The sequence below is a fragment of the Manis javanica genome, chromosome 7 (assembly GCF_040802235.1).
Source record: "Manis javanica isolate MJ-LG chromosome 7, MJ_LKY, whole genome shotgun sequence".
NCBI lineage: Eukaryota > Metazoa > Chordata > Mammalia > Pholidota > Manidae > Manis > Manis javanica.
In genome coordinates, this window is record NC_133162.1 from 43756446 (window position 1) to 43773510 (window position 17065).

At 35.6% G+C, this 17065-nt stretch overlaps 1 protein-coding gene across 5 annotated transcripts in view; it reads left to right on the forward strand.

Annotated features, from left to right (window-relative positions):
• Positions 1–17065, forward strand: part of ASCC1 (activating signal cointegrator 1 complex subunit 1) — a 147095-nt gene that overhangs the window by 39914 nt on the left and 90116 nt on the right. The gene's annotated exons all lie outside the window — the stretch shown is intronic.

Here is a 17065-nt window from a genome sequence, read left to right on the forward strand (position 1 = left end):
GTGTTTTTTTAGAGGAATGATGCCCTGGGTCATCTTAGCCTGTCTTCTTGTTGATGTTGCTCCAAGTTTGAATAATTTTCAGGTATTATCTCATCAAATATTTTTTCTCTTCTTCTGGAACTCTAATTACACATATATTGGATGAGTTGATGTTGGTACATGGGTTACTAAAGGTCTGTTCATTTGGTTTCCAGCCTTTTTTTCCCCCTCTTGCTTCAGTTTGAATAATTTCTGTAGCTATGCCTTAAGGTTCACTGATTGTTTCTTTGAAGTTTCAAATCTGTTGTTAATCCCGTCCAATGGAATAATTTTTGTTATTTCACAATTTTTTGTTGGTTTCTGAACATTTTGAATTTAATGGGTGATCAAATTTTGGTTTTTCTATATAGAGTCTTAAACTTTGTTTTGGAAGATAGTTATTTGTGCATCAGAATAATCATTCCAAATCTTGTTTTTAAGCCTTTTAAGGTCAGATCCAGAGTATTCTTTACTTTAGGACTAATTTAGCCTCATTGCTAAAGTGTGTCTCTCCTGAAATTCCTATTCAATGCTCTGACTATTCAAGTTGGTCTCTTCATTATGGCTGATGGGAATTTGAGTGTATCCTGCTGTTTGAGCTTTGGGTATTGTTTGCTTACAGCTACTCAGTAGTTAGTTGTTCTTTATCTGATCTTGTGGATTTTACCCTGTGCATGTGCATGTGCAGATTGTTGTTTAGCTCATGTCTCCAAGAGATGTTCTTGCAGATTACTGGAGCCCTTTTCTTTGCATAACTTCTTTTTCTTCAGTGTTTGGCCCCAAAATTTCATTTGCCTTGGCATTCCTGAATTGCAGGTTTTGTCACCTTAATTTATTGGGATCATTGGTCTGTGTTTGGCTTTCCTACTCTGTGCCACTGTTAGGAAATTGCATTCATTCAGAAAGCTAGGAAGGGGCTCATTTTGATCTCCTCTCTTAGGAATCACAGTCCAGTACTATCTGTTCCAGTGTCTGAAAACATTCGTTTTATATACTTTATCTGGTTTTCTAGTTATTGATGTCAGGAAGGCAAGTCCTATAGGAGTTAGTTCTTCATGTGCAAAAGGAGACATTCTCATATATATTTAAATTGAGATATAATTCATATAGCATAAAATTCCCATTTTTAAAAATTTGAGAATAGTTGACATAGTCTAATAGTTTCAAGTGTATAGCATAGTGATTCAACATTTAGGTACATTACTTAATCTTCACCATAATAAATGTAATTACCATCTGTCATGATACCAAGTTATTACAATACTGTTGACTTCATTCTCCATGCTGTATCTTTCATCCTCATGGCTTATTTATTTTATAACTCAAAGTTTATACCTCTTAATATCCCTTCACCTTGTTTACCTATCCTTCCACCCACCTCCCTCTGGCAACCACCAGCTTGTTCTCTGTATTTATAGTCTGTTTCTGGGTTGTTTATTTGCTTGTTTATTCATTTGTTTTGATTTTTAGATTCCATATGTAAGTGACATCATATGGTGCTGATCTTTCTTTGCCTGATTGATTTCACTTAGCATAATACCCTTTAGTTTGTTCCTTCCATGTTGTCCCAAATGGCAAGATTTCATTCTTCTTTATGGCTAAGTATTATTCCATTGTGTATGTATACATCTTTTTTACCGATTCATCTGTTAATGGATAAAGTTGAGTTGCTTGAGTTGCTTCTGTATCTTGGCTCTTGTAACAAATGCTGCAATAAATATAGGAGTGCATATATCTTTTCAAATCAGGAATTTTGTTTGCTTTGGGTAAATACCCAGAAGTGGAATTATTGTGCTACATGGCATTTCTATTTTTAATTTTTTGAGGAACCTCCATACTGTTTTCCATACTGGACATCAGTTTATATTCCCATCAAGAATATATTAGGGTTCTCTTTTTTCCACATCCTCACTAACACTTGTTATTTCTTGTCTTTTTGATGCTAGCCATACTGACTAACATGGGGTCATATCTCATTGTGGTTTTGATTTGCATTTACCTGATGATTAGTGATGTTGAGCATCTTTTCATATGTTTTTTGGCCATCTGTATAGTCTTAGAAAAGTGTCTGTTGGGGTCCTTTGCCCATTTTTTGGTGTTGAGTTGTATGAGTTCTTTATATATTTTGGATATCAACCCCATATTGGATAGAACATTTGTAAATATATTCTCCCATTCAATGAATTGCCTTTTTATTTTTTTCATGGTTTCCTCTGCTATGCAGAAGTTTTTTAGTTTGCTGTAGTTCCACTTGTTTATTTTTGTGTCTGTTTCCCTTGCCTGGAGAGACATACCCATAAAAAAATTGCTGAGGCATATATTCCAAAGTGTACTCTGTTTTCTTTTAGGAATTTTATGGTTTCAGATCTTATATTTAAGTCTTTGATCAATTTCAAGTTTATTTTTGTGTATGGTGTAAGACTGGTCCAGTTCCATTCTTTAGCATGTAGCTGTCCAGTTTTCCCAACACCATTTATTGAAGAGACTGTCTTTTCCCCATTGTATATTCTTGTCTTCTTTGTCATATATTAATTGACCATATATATGTGGGTTCATTTTTGTACCCTCTGCTGTGTTCCACTGATCTATGTATCTGTTCTTGTGCCAGGACCATACTATTTTGATTATTTTTGCTTTGTAATATAGTTTGAAATAGAGTCTCACAGCTGTTTTCATCTTTCTCAAGATTGTCTTGACTATTTGGGGTCATTTGTGGTTCCAACAAATTTTAGGATTATTTGTTCTAGTTCTGTAGAAAATGCTCTTGGTATTTTGATAGGGATTGCATTGAAATGTAGGTAGTTTTGGGTAGTGTGGACATTTTCACAGTATTAATTCTTCCAGTCTATGAGCTGTTGAATACCTTTCCATTTATTTGTGTCATCTTCAAGTTCTTTCATGAATGTCATATAGTTTTCAGAGTACAGGTCTTTCATCTCCTTGGTTAAATTTATTTGTAGGTATTGTACTCTTTTTGATGTAAATGGCATTGTTTCTTAATTTCTCTTTCTGTTAGTTCATTTTTAGTATATAGATGCAACAGACTTTTGTATGTTGATTTTGTATCCTGCAACTTTACTGAATTCATTTATTAGTTTGAATAGTTTTTTAGATTAAGACATTAGAGTTTACTCTGTATAGTATCATGTCATCTGTAAATAGTGAGTTAAATTCTTCCTTACCAATTTGGATGTCTTTTAGTTCTTTCTCTTGTTTGATTGCTGTGGCTAGGACTTCCAGTACTGTGTTGAATAAAAGTGGTGACGGTGGGCATCCTTGTTTAGTTCCTGAGCTTTGAGGTAAAACTTTTAGCTTTCTTTTCACCATTTAGTATGATGTTGGCTGTGGGTTTGTCACATATGGCCTTTAGTATGCTGAGGTATATTCCCTCTGGTACCCCTTTTGTTGAGAGTTTTATCATGAGTGGATGTGGAATTTTATCAAATGCTTTATCTGTATCCATTGAGATGATCATATGGTTTTTAATCCTTCCTTTTTTAATGTGGTGCACCACTTTGATTAACTTGTGGATATTGAACCATCCTTGCATCCCTTGAGTAAATCTCATTTGATCATGGTGAATGATCCTTTTAATGTATTCTTAAATTTGGTTTGCTAGTATTTTGTTGGGAATTTTTACATCTATAATCCTGAGTGATATGGTCTGCAGTTTTCTTTTTCTGGAGTGTCTTTGTCTGATTTTTGTATCAGGGTAAACCTGGTCTTGTAGAGTGAATTTGGAAGCTTTCCTTCTTCTGTTTTTTGGAATAGTTAAAATTCCCATTTTTAAAGTGCAGATTCGATGGTGTTTAGTATACTTACTACACTGTACACTGTACAAGCATTGCCACTATCAAATTCCAGAATAATTTCATCATCCCCAAAAAGAAACCCCATACCCATTAAACGTCACTACCCATTGCCTTCTTCCTCCAGCACCTGACAACTACTAACTCACTTTCTGTCTCTATGGATTTTCCTATTCTGAAGTTTATATAGATGGAATCATACAATATGTGGCTTTTGTGTCTGGCATCTTTTGTGTATAGTGTTTATCGAGGTTTATCCATATTTTATCATGTAATACTACTTTGTTTCTCTTTATGGCCAAATATTCCATTGTATGGATATACTACATTTTGTTAATGCATTTATCACTTGATGAACATTTGGGTTTTTTTCACATTTGGGCTATTGTGAGTAATGCTGCTATTCGTACATTTTTTTTTCCTAAAATTTGTAATATTGTGAACAGGGCTGAGTTTACCACTATTTTTATTTACTCAGTTGACCTTGAGTGACATATAAAATAGAAAATAATTATTGAGCTCTTGCACTGTGCTAGATGGTGTTTTCTAAATGCTTCCTGTGTGTATTTTGTTTAGTCTACAGTCTATCCCTAGGAGGTAGATACTGATTTTCCATGTTACTTATGAAGAAATGGAAGGTTCGGGAGGGTAACTTGCCCATGGTACCACAGCTAGCGGGTATCCCTGTGGTAAGTAGAATGGATAATATAAGTTTTATAGGACCTAGTAACTGCTCCAATTTATACAATCCAATTGAACAAATATGTGAAATTAGTCCTAGGAGTCCCTGTGGGAAATTATTTGAACAGAAAAAAAAATCCTCTTTAAATTGAAGCTATTTTGATGGTCACTTGACTGTTAACCAGTTGTGTTGGATATTTCCATTGGGATCAGCTTTGACTAGAATTGAGAAGTAATTTACATGGTATTTGAGGAATTAAAAAGGAGGGACAGAGCCATCCCAGTTGTGCTTAGGTTTTTCAACTCAAATCATACCCTATTTCCTAACTGATAAAAAAAAAAGATGTGGATCATGTATCATCTAAGAACGAATTTTGTTCCCTAATGATAACCATCTTCACTCCTGAGACAGGACTGAAGGAGGTGAGATTCTTTATCTGCTTCAAAAAATTCACTGAGTTTTTGTTTTCTTTCTTTTTTTGAGAAGGTGAATTTATCCTCCTTTATAGCTTTTGTAAAATATATCAAGTCCTTTTGAGAAATCTGAGATGAAAGGCACTATTGAAATATGAGTTTATTAGTTTATATTTATACCCTACTCTATTGTGTTATTTTCTTTTGCTGAATAGTAAATTACTTCAATCTTGGCAGCATACAGCAACACTCATTTATCACCTCATAGTATACTCTAGTTGTTCTGTAGATCAGAAGACCTGATGAGTTCAACTGGATTCTCTGCCTAGGTTCTCCCAAGGCTGAAATAAAGGTGTTGGTCAGATTGGTCTCTTACCTGGAAAACTTGGGGAACAATCCACTTCCAAGTTCATTCAGATTGTTGGCAAAATTCAGTTCTTGTAGCTGTAGGTCTTAAGTCCCCATTTCCTTGACACATGGTCCCACTAGCTTTTGTTAAGCCCTTTTTGTGTTTCAATTTTTTACCTGTGCCACTAGCCAGAGAAAACTCTGCTTTTTAAAGAGCCTATCTGACTGGATCAAGCTCATTGGGATAATCTTCCTATATTAATATCAACTGTGCCATACAACATAGTATAATCATGGCAGTGATGTTTCAGTACATTCACAGGTTCCATCCAGAATCAAAGGGGAGTGGATTAAATGATGGTGAGAGTCACTGAGGGTCATTCTTAGAATTCTGCCTACCACAACTATAAATTTTCATTTTTAAACATTGCTGTGAAGGTTACATTTTTGATACAATACACTACTTTTCTGCTCCCAGGTCTCATCCTGTCCTTCTCTCACCCTTCCTTGAACTTTTTTTTTCTTCCATTAAAATAGTTGGCCTCTTTTCTGTCTCTGTTGGTAGCACTGTTGTCCTTGACCTTATCCTTGACTCTCCAAGGGAATTGTGAATTTACGTTTTAGAAGAGTGTTTCCTGAAGTCACCTTCTTTGTGCTGATCAATTATGTAAGAAGTGTTGTTTGACTACAGACATTATCATCACTATCATCCCTGTGCTTCAGCTCCCTAAGCCTGAGTATTTAATGTGGCATTTAGCTACTCATAGATACCAGCACAGTATTTTTCATTTATGTGATCTGCAGATAAACTGCACCTTATTTTTCACTCTTTCTTTTCTTATGTTAAGATTCAAGGATGTCTCACTGTCTGTGAGTTCAAGAGGTATATTAAAACCCTGTATATCTCTCAGTCATTCTATAGCTAGTAATCTGCTCTAATTCCATTTTATCTCTCAGCAGGGTCCAGGAGAAAGCACATCAGTAATGAAAACCGGTAATTCCAAGCTGTGTTTAGTGGAGCATTCTAAAGGCTTATAGACGTGTCTGAAGCAATGGGATTTCTTGGGCTGCCTGGAGTACCTGAATGGGTTATGTATTTCTAGAAACTATGTAATTCTGCTTATGTTATAGTGTGAAGGTGGACAGTGGGCAGAAGTGGCTAATGGATCTGTGCCTTCTCCCCCATTAGGATAATTTTTTTCCATTAGTATTATGCATTGAAAAAGAAAATTTATGAAAAGCTTTAGTGTGTAATTTAGGATTCTTCATGTATAAGGGGAGTTGCAAGATTTGTCATTACCTTATGAACTAATTTAGAATGAAGATGAGAAAGTTGTCTTTGGTTGGGAGAAAAGCTGTAAACTCTTGAGTTTGATGTTGGATGGATAGAAAAGTATGAAAAGGAGATGTTTACAAGATTTGATTATTGCACCATTTGGATGGAGACAATTTTATTCACTGTTTATTAAATGTCTGCCATTTGCCAGACTGTGCATTCATTATACACTAACAATGGACTCTACCCTTATAGATCCCATATTCTAGGGGGGAAATAGGTTCTTACAGAAATAGCTAGTGTACTGTGAGATTTAGTGCTGTTAGAGGGGAGTGTAGTGGTTATCCAGAGAGAGGTTCTCCAGTGGCTGCAAAAAGCTTAATAAGAGATGGGGTGGACACTTGAATAGAGTCTTATAGGAAGAACAAGAATTTGTGCTAGGCTAGCAATGGGGAGGTGGGGATTGAGGGGGAGGGTGGCATTGAGCATTCTGGGCAGAGAATATGGCACTTGCAAGGTATGGATGTGTTCTAGTCTGCTGTGTTAAGGAGAGAGTGAGGAATTTAAGACTGGAGCCTAGAAAGTGGGCAAGGGTAAGGAGGAGGTAAGAGTTAAGAGTGGAAAGGTGAATGTTACCCAGGTGTGAAAGGTCTTATATGGATTAAGGATTTTGAATCTGTCCTATAGATAGTCAGGAACTAGTAAAGATTTTAAGTAGGGACTAATATAATTAATTTAGCATTGTAGAAAAGTGATTCTGGAGGCATTGTAGAGGGTGGATTGAGAGTTAAAGAGTGGGGTACTAGATGCAGCTACTGGTTAGAGACTGTTGATACAGTCTGCTGAAAAAAGTCCAGGGTCTCTGGCATATTCAAAAGGGGATATATTCTAGAGATGTTTTGGAGCCCTTCTCTAAAGTAGAGATAATATTAGTACCTATCTTTAGTGTTGATATGAAGAATAAATGAATTAAGAAATTAAGGTGTTTACAGCAGAGCATGAGACATAGCTAGAACTCTAAATGTGTTACTGTTGTAATAATACCGTGAATTACACTGTGGGAGATGAGGAAAACCATGGCCTAAAGAAGCAGCCTGGCGTTTGGCTTGAACAGGTGGTGTACTGTTAACCCATCACTAATGTTTGTGTCACCAGTGTGTATCTTTAGGAAAAAATGTATGTTGGTAGATGAATTGCTAACTTGTGCTTAGAACTAACTTATGGAGTTATAGTTAAGCTTTTAGAAAAGTAGGTTTAACAATTGTGCTCATCAAAGGTGAGAGGGATGCATCTTTTAGTGAGGGAAAGATGTTTTTTGTTCCTTTTTAATGGGTAAGGGTATTTAGACAATGCATTCTTTTTTTCTGTCAGTGTAAAACCTGATATTTGAATATTTGCCCTTTGTTTTTAAGAACCTCTCCATTTTTCTGTAGGTAAGTCTGGATAGAATTTATAAGCCAGAAGTATCAAAACCCTGTTTTCTGAAGCTTACTCAACAAGATATTTTATTCATGACATATAGAGATTTTCAAATCAAAGTCAGCTTTTGTGAACACTCTTAAGGAATAATAGAAATGACTCAGCAGAGCCTAGTTTAGCTCTTGATGGTGCTTTAAAAGGAGAACAAACATGGTATTTGCTTAGAATGTTGCATAGTCATGTAAAAAAGAAGAGGAGAAACCTATATTTATTCCATACTATGTGCCAGAGGCGTCACATATATTTCATTTAATCCTCAAAACAACCCTGAGAAGGAAATGTCTCTTTTATAGATGATGAAATTGAGTTTCAGAGGAATTGAGTAACTCACCATGGGTCACAATGTTGATGGATGGCAGAATTAGAATTTGAACCTAGGCTCGTCTAGTTGCAAAGCTAAATGCTTTATTCGCGAGCCTGCCTTGTTTGAGTAACTTTCCTATGTGAATGAGATTTATACCACCTGTCCAGAAGTGATTTTATGGGATTTGGCCATAAAAAAATAAAGAAAACATAATAGGCATAGGGGAACTCCTCCGTGCTTACTATTTCTCTTTTTCTTTGCATAAAATATCAGGAAGTGTATTGGAGGATCCCTCACAAATAACTATTTTGTATTTATTTATAGGTTTTGTGAGAGCATGTAAAAAATTTGTAGAACCTTTGACTTAGAGATAAGCTAGGCCATCTCCCTTACCTTACAGAGGAGGTAACCAAGGTCAAGGGAAGTGAAATGGCTTGCCTAATTACTGCTGGTTTGTAACAGAGTTGGAATTAGAATGCTGGACTCTGTATTCCAGGTTAAAAGCCTTTTATAGCTAAATCACAAACCTTTGCTATGCCTGGAGTTCCTAGAAAATTAATATTTGAATATATTTGAGGATTATTTTTTTATCTCTGGATCTCAGGATACACTGTCAAGGCAGAGTGCTATAAATTGTTTACATTCTGGGCTGTACACATTTGGATCAGATTCATAGGGGTTCTTTTCTTAACTCTCATATAACAGAGCATGAGGCTTTCTTTCTGCCAGTTGACAGCTCTGGCAGATGCACCGGCATTTTATCCCATCTGCATGAAAGGATTATTGAGTTCTAAGTGGTGCTTTAAGGAAGCAGAGAGAATATTCCATGGTGAGCTAATCCATATTTCTATCTACTGACCTTTTCCATAAGCTTGACATTTAGATTTTGCTGTTCTTTATTATAATTGTTCATGCTGATAGCATTGCCTGCAGTTCCATTCCAATAGATCCATGTGCTGGATTATAAAATCAATGAAGGGCCTCTGATGATGTGGTGATTCTTAGTGGGAAATCATGGAGCTGCAGTTTGAATGAGAGGGTTAAGGTCTTGTACCTGGACTGCTGAGTTAGATCATGATTTCAAACTCTGAACTTGGCTTAGAACTGTATATAAGCTTGCTGTGGCAGTAGCTTTTGCATGCATGTTTTCCTTGGATGAAAGCTTGTTTAATAAATAAATAAACTGAGGCTTATAGATGTGACTTAGTCATAAAGAAACACTTTTTTCTTTCTTCTAGATAAAACTACCCCAGGAACTTCCTGTTACTTCACCTTTGCTTCATCTTGCTGGGTGGAAGGTCACCACCATTAGAATTTTCAGGCGCCAGCCTGGTTGGCCAACCTAATGGAGTAAATAGTTCCAGCTCTAAATAATGGTGAAGTTGGAGCAACGCCCAGGGCAATTAAACCCCTGGAGTAAAGAATTTGATGTTGGTCTTTATTCATTTCAATGAAGAAGCTTGTGGGTGGAAATATGATATATTCTGAGTGATGAAAAATAGTGATTCTAGAGATTTATGCCATTGCCTTGAAGATTGGTTCCACATTGAATTTAGATAATTCAGTAAGAGAAAAGTTTTTCTTCGTAGATGCCATTGCTAGGCAGTGTAAAACTGAGGGTGTTTTTTTCACTTATTAAAAGACTGTCCAGTAGGGTTACATATAAATTACATAATCTCCAATACAGTTAAAGACTGTTTGAACTTGTATGACTCAGATTCCTCAAAAGATTTCAAATTCTGTAGCCTTTAGGTAGCCCATCTGTTCCTTTTCCTGCTCTTTTGAGTTCTCTATGTTTTATTTCCCAGTATTCAGTCTTTTCTTGGCAAGTGAGCTCAAGTTAACTAAAATTGTAGGTGCCTAAAGAATAAAGTAAAGAAAGAAAAATTCTAGAGCCTCCTTTTTGTAGATAGTAAGATAATAATTTGTGTGTCAAAGCACTGAGTGTGATAATTTGTGACAGCAGCAGCAGGATACTAATACTTTTAAACTTACAGAAAACTTGTAAGACTAAGATTAGTACCTTTTACTTGCATTCACCTATTGTTAATATTTTACTGTATTTGTTTTGTCATCCTTTCTCTCTCTTTTTCATTTTTTACTTTATTTCTGAACTGCTTGAGAGTGCATTGGATATATCATGGCACTTTGCCCCTAATTACTTCAATCATACTTCCTAAGAATAGGAATTTTTTTTACATAATAACCATATAATTCTCAACTTCAGTAAATTTAACACTGGTAGTTTTATCTGATTTACATCAACATTCTAATCTTGTCAGTTGTAACAGTTTTTTCCCTCCAGTACAGGATCCAGTCTAGGACTGGGTGTCTTATTTAGTTGTCATGTCTCTTTCATCTATTTGAATCTGCAACATTTCTACAGCCTTTCTTTGTCTTTGTTGACACTGACTTTAAAAAATAAGATAGAATGCTTTTCATTTGAGGTCTTTCTGATGGTTCCTTATGAGTAGACTCAGGTTATACATTACTGGCTAGAACATTGCTTAAGTGATGGTAGGTCTTTCTCAACATATTGTGTCAATATGATTTTCTTTGCTGGTAACGTTAATTTTTACATCATCCAATCAAGGTTGATTAATTTCTTCATTGTATAGTTACTATTATTTTTCCTTACAACCAGTAAGCGATCTGCGGGGAGACAGATTTTAAGACTATGCAAGTATTTTGCTTTTCAACAAAATTTCCGCTTAGATTTAGCATCCTTTGATGATTCTTGCCTAAACCAATCTTTGCTATGATGGTTGTGGAATTATGGTTTTCCAACTCTGCTGTTTTCTCTATATTTACCAGTTGACATTCAGCATTCTGTTGTAAGAAAAAAACCTGTCTTCTCATCTATCAATCATTGATATAGAATCATAAATTCCAATTTTTTCAATAGTTTATAAATTATGACTCTTAATTATTTTAGTGCTCCAATTGTCCCTGATTTAACCAGTGGGGGGCCCTTCAAGCTGGTTCCTGTGTTGGGGATTTGCCTTCCTTTCTTTTCCCCTGGGTGCTTCCATATTTCTGGCATAAGGAGATGTTCCAGGCTTTGCTTGTATTTCTCTGTCACAGACCTGGAGTCATCTATTCCTCTAAGGAACTCTGGTTCCTTTTATTGGGAAATGGTATTAGAGACCAAAATCTTGGTGCTAGCGATGTTCAGGGTATCTTTGCTTCTAGGTCCTTTATGTGAACAAAGCTGGGAAATAGATGCATCCATATATACACACTTATGTACATGCACAAATGTACAAATATATTCATACATATACATATTTTAGGAATCAAGAGTTCATGAAGATACCTCTGATTATAGTCCCTTCCCACAAGGGTTCTTTCTTGCCTTCTGCCATTCCATATTTTTATGTCCTTTCTTCCACAGTAAAAATCCTGATTTCCAATAGCAACACCTTTACTCATTTATTCAATCCTATAATACATCTAAAATAGTTCTTAATTAGCTTTACCCATGCATCTATAAGAAATAAAGCACTAAAAAGAATTCAAAATTTGTTGGTAGTTCTCCTCCACCAGCAAACAAGTAAAGTATTGTGTTCATAAGTTACTTAGTTATTCCTTTTTTGCCCCTCTTCTAGTGTAAATTTAGTTGGGTTCATTTTTTAATTTACTTTCAGATTTAGGTTTTTTTCTCCCCCTTACCATCCTTGTTGATTGAATTTTATTTTGAGTATGTAGAGCATCAACATGCTTCCAAAGACAACACTATACAAAAGGGCATATTCAAAAGAAGTGTCACACATTTCTGTATCCCTTCCACCCCATTTCCCTCACCAACTTCATGCTTTCTGGTTTATTTGTCCTGTGTTCCTTTTTGTGAAGATATGTACATTCTCTTATTTTCCCTTCTTTGTTGCACAATGGTAGCAAGCTATATGCTCTTCTGCATTGTACTTTTTTATTTAACATTATGTCCTGAGAAATTACTCCATATCAGTTTATATATGTGTTCATACATAGTTTTCAACCATTTAGGTATGTTCTAATTTTGCAAAATTATACTTGGACATTTAGGTATATTCTAGTTTGCAAAAATGCTGTAGTGACTAACCCTTGCACAGTTGTATTTTATATTGTTGGAAATGTAACTTCAGGATAGTTTTGTAGAAGTATGTTATGGCTTGCCTGGTGTGTTAGACTGCTTGGGTGGCTGGCTATAATAGAAAACCACAGACTGAGTGGCTTAAAGAACAAAAATTTACTTTCTCACAGTTCTGGAGGTTGGAAGCCCAAGATCAAAGGGCTGAAAGGGTTGATTTCTGGTGAGACCTCTCTTCCTGGCTTGCAAATGGCTGCCTTCTCATATGGGCTTTTCTTTGTGTGCGTGTGTTCCTGGTATTTTTTCTTCCTCTTTTTATGAGGACACCAGTTCTGTTGGATTAGGGGCTCACCATTATGACCTCATTTAACCTTAATTATGTTCTTAAAGGCCCTATCTTCAAATATAGTCGCATCAAGTGTTAGGGCTTCAACATGGATTTGGGGGAGGGGGCACAATTTGATCTGTAACACTAGTTTAAAGGGCACATTCATACCTTTTGTTTTGGGAGATATTGCCAAATTTCCTTCTTTAGGAGTTACATGATCTTGTATTTCCACTATGAAATTAAATGAATGAAAGTGCCCGTTTCCCTGCAGCTTTTCCAATAGAGTGTATTGTCAAACTTTAGAATTTTTGTTTGACAGGTGAGAAGTGGTTTTCAGTGCAGTTTTAATTTGCATTTCTTTTTATGAGCGAAATTGTATATCTTCCCATATGTTAAAGCCGTGTTTTTAAATTAAGGTATCATTTATATACAGTCTTATGAAGGTTTCACATGAGCAACATTGTGGTTACTACATTCCCCCCTATTATTGAGTCCCTACCACATACTTCATTACAGTCACTGTCCATCCACGTAGTAAGATGCTGTGGAGTAACTACTTGTCTTCTCTGTGCTATACTGCCTTCCCCATGCCCCTACTACATTATGTGTACTAATGATAATGCCCCTTAATCCCCTTCTCCCTCCCTTCCCACCTGCCCTTCCCAACCCCTTTCCCTTTGGTAACTGCTAGTCCATTCTTGGAGTCTGTGAGTCTGCTGCTGTTTTGTTCCTTCATTTTGCTTTGTTGTTATACTCCACAAACAAGTGAAATCATTTGGTGCTTGTCTTTCTCCACCTGGCTTATTTCGCTGAGCATAATACCCTTTTGAGCCATTTTTATATCCTTACTTTTGCGGGGTATCTGTTTATCTTTACCTGTTGTTCAATAGCATTTTTAGTTATTTTTCCTTTGATTTTAAAGGTTCTTTATATATTGGAGATATTAACCCTTTATCTGTGATGTATGTTGCAAATATTCTCTTCTAGTATATTGTCTTTTGACTTTGCTCATGTTTTTTGCCATGTAAAAGTTTTCTGTTAAGTACTCAAATTTATCAGTCTTTTTTTTTCTTTTAATGCATCTAGATTTCTAGTTTTAGTTTGAAAGCCTTTTTCTACATTCAGGGTATAGAAGAATTCACCCATGTTTTCTTTTTGTATTTGTATACTTTCATTTTTTATGTTTCAGTCTTTGATTTGGAGCTTATTCTTATGTGTGGTGCAAGGAATGGATTTAAATGTATTCTTTTCCCAAAAGGCAGTTCAATTGCCCTAACATATTAACAAAAACCATATTTGCCCCAGTGATTTGAGATACCAACTTTATAATCGACATAGATTTTCATATGTACAAGGTGTTTTTAAGATTATAGGTTCAAAGACCTTTGCAAAGTCATCAAATAAAAAGATAAATAAGAAACAAACATTCTAAAATTATTCCTTGAGAATAGCTTTCAGCAAGTTGAGTCTTTTAGGTGAAAACTTGTTTCAGGGTTGCTAGGATGCTCTTAAAAAGAAAAGGCATACAATTAAAAAATGGGCAGAGGAGCTGAACAGACACTTCTCCAAAGAAGAAATTCAGATGGTCAACAGGCACATGGAAAGATGCTCCACATCGCTGATTATCAGAGAAATGCAAATTAAAACCACAATGAGATATCACCTCACACCAGTTAGGATGGCCAACAGCCAAAAGACAAACAACAAATGTTGGTGAGGATGTGGAGAAAGGGAACCCTCCTACACTGCTGGTGGGAATGTAAACTAGTTCAACCATTGTGGAAAGCAGCATGGAGGTACCTCAAAAAACTAAAAATAGAAATATCATTTGACTCGGGAATTCCACTCCTAGGAATTTACCCTAAGAATGCAGGAGCCCAGTTTGAAAAAGACATATGCACCCCTATGTTAATTGCAGCACTATTTACAATAGCCAAGAAATGGAAGCAACCTAAGTGTCCATCAGTAGATGAATGGATAAGGAAGAGGGGGTACATATACACAATGGAATATTATTCAGCCATAAGAAGAAAACAAGTCCTACCATTTGCAACAACATGGATGGAGCTAGAGGGTATTATGCTCAGTGAAATAAGCCAGACGGAGAAAGACAAATACCAAATTATTTCACTCATATGTGGAGTATAAGAACAAAGGAAAAACTGAAGGAACAAAACAGCAGTAGAATCACAGAACCCAAGAATGGACTAACAGTTACCAAAGGGAAAGGGACTGGGGAGGATAGGTGGGAATGGAGGGGAAAGGGAGAAAAAGGGTCATTATGATTAGCACACATAATGTAGTGGGGGGGGAGGTGGACACAGGACAGGCAGTATATACAGAGAAGACAAGTAATGATTTTATAGCCTCTTACTACGCTGATGGACAGTGACTGTAATGGGGTATGTCGGGGGGAGACTTGATAATAGGGGGAGTCTAGTAACCATAATGTTCAAGTAATTGTACATTAATGATACTAAAATAAAAAAAAAGAAAAGGCATAAACATACATATTTATGTTCAACAGCTTTGTTGAGGTATAATTTACATACCAAAAAACCACCCATTTTAAGGTGTACAATTCAGTCATTTTTAGTAAATTTATAGAGTTGTGCTGTCATTACCACAATCCAGTTTTAGAACATTCCCATTGCTCCAAAAAGAAACCTCCTTCCTGTTTGCAGTCCCATCTCTAACCCCAGTCAACCATTAATCATTCAGTTTTCATAGGTTTTTCTTTTCTGGACATTTCATGTAACTGGAGTCAAATAATATGTAGTATTTTGCATCTGGCTTCTTTTATTTAACTAATGCTTTTTAAGTTTATCCATATTGTTATATGTATTAGTTGTTCATTACTGTTTATTGCCCATATTTCATTGTATGGTTATACTACATTTTGTTTATCTTTTTACAAACAGTTGATGGAGATTTGGATTATGTCCACTCTTTGGCTATTATAAATAACACTGATCTGAAATTTGCTTACAAGTCTTTATATGGACCTATATTTTCATTAAGTAGAGTCATAGGAGTGAGATGACCGTATTGTATTACAAATTAATATATAGCTTTCTGAAAAATTGGCAAATGGTTTTCCAAAGTGGCTGAACCATTTTACATTCCTCCGAGAAACGTATGAGCAGTTAATTTTCTCCATATTCTCACCAACACTTGTTATCATCTAGCTTCTTGATTATAGTCATTCTAGTGGGTATGAAGAGATATTTCATTTTGGTTTTGATTTGCATTTCTTTAATGACTAATGATACTGAGCATCTTTTCTCATATTTGTTAGCTTAATCTTCTTTGGTGAAATGTCTATTCAAATCCTTTGCTCATTTTTAAATTGGATTGCATATCTTGTTCTTATATGAACTTTTTGAATTTTTATTATATTAATCAGATATATGATTTGCAAATATTTTTCTCTCTGTGGCTTGTCTTTTCATTAATGAGGTCTTTTGAAGTACAAGTTTTAAATTTTGTTCAAGTCCAATTAATTCATTTTTTTTCTTTTATGGGTCATGCTTTTGGTGTCATATCTAAGAAAAGGCAAATATTAAAACCACTTTTCATAGAATTATGAGATTTGCTTTATTTTCAGGACTAGTTTAGTGATCAGACCTATTTATTGTGTTATGGGTCTGATGCTTAAAGCTTGAAGACTTGTCTCTGGGTGATGTTCACATTATTCTGGCACCCTCAGGGCAGCTATTACTCGAGAGGCAATATAATATTGATAAAAAATGTAGGCTTTGGAGCCTGACTGCCTGGGTTTGAATTTTGGCTTCATTCCTTCCTAGAAGTGTTATTTGGGAAAATGGCTTTATTTCTATGCTTAAGTTTCCTTATCTATAAAATGTGGATAATACTGCTTCCCTTTAGAGTGTTTGTTGGTATAAAGTACATATGAAGTACTGGGAATAGAGTGAGGGCTCAAAAATTATTAGCTCTTAGTGGTAGGGGAACAGTTCTGAACTGTAGTTTGGGGTGGAGTTGTGCATATTGGAATCATTTGGGGACTTTTTAATATTTTGTATGCCTTTCTAAAGAGATGGGTTAGAGCAGCTGGGGTGATAAGCATTATACTTAGCCTTCCTTGACCCACTTAAAGCTGATTGTTCCTTAAAATTACTTTCATTATGAGGCAATTTGGGTTGATGTATAGAATCACAAAACTCTTCAGATGTAAAAATAGCTCAAGCTCCATTAACACTTACAAAATGAATAATCTATTAACTCCTGTTGCCAAGGCAAAAATTAGGCAGTCTCAGGCAAACCAAAAACAGGATATGAGCTATCTGCATTTGATAAATACATCTCTCTGTGTTTGGGA